Raw genomic sequence first — 752 nt, 5'->3', positions numbered from 1 at the left:
AGTGCGTCGGTTGAAACCTGCCCCCTCCCCCTTTTATCTCCAGCTCTCTCTCTCTCGCCGTCTGTCTCACCTTCCCTGGACCCCCTTTGCGCGACGACGGGACGTTTTTCGCACGATTGCCTTCAAAGGGGGCGCGCTGAGGTTAGGGGTTGGGGGGCTGCGTTGGGACGGTGAGGGAGGGGGGCTAGCTCTCCCCAGCAGCCTTTGCTCTTCGGTCCATCGGCGCGGTTGCCCCCCATCCCCCTACCCTCTTCTGCCCGGCTCACTCTCACCCCCATCCATCGCGGTCGCCAAACCAGCGTCCCGACCACCATGACCACAGCAAGCGTGGCTGGGGGGCCGGCGGCGCCGTCGTGGACTCGGAGAAAACAGCCGCACTTTTCTTATCGTCTCCGTAAAACTCCCCCGTCAAGCGGCGTGCCCTGAGCGCCGCTCGGCTGCGCAGTCCGTTTGCCCCCCTCTTCCCCTCCATTACAAGTTGCGTTGATTGATTGGGGGTCGTCCAGGAGCCCCGTATCTCGCCGCCCCCGCTCCTCGGCCCCTCGGCCCCGCAGGCGGAAGAAGGCTGCCCGGCCCCACTCAGCTGCTTGCTCAAGCCTCGACGAGCGGTTTGTAGCGCTTTCGCTCTTTTAGTCCGGCTTTTGGCCTCTTTTCGCCTTGCGCGGGGCGAAGTGCGCAGGGGGCGCGGCGGGGAAGGAAAAGCTCCAAGGATGTTGTGTTATTTTGGAGTAAGAGCAGAGGGCGGGGGTGGG

This window comes from Frankliniella occidentalis, unplaced genomic scaffold (assembly GCF_000697945.3).
Source record: "Frankliniella occidentalis isolate FOCC.00 unplaced genomic scaffold, Focc_3.1 Scaffold2185, whole genome shotgun sequence".
Classification (NCBI taxonomy): Eukaryota; Metazoa; Arthropoda; class Insecta; order Thysanoptera; family Thripidae; genus Frankliniella; species Frankliniella occidentalis.
This window is presented reverse-complemented; position numbering follows the sequence as displayed.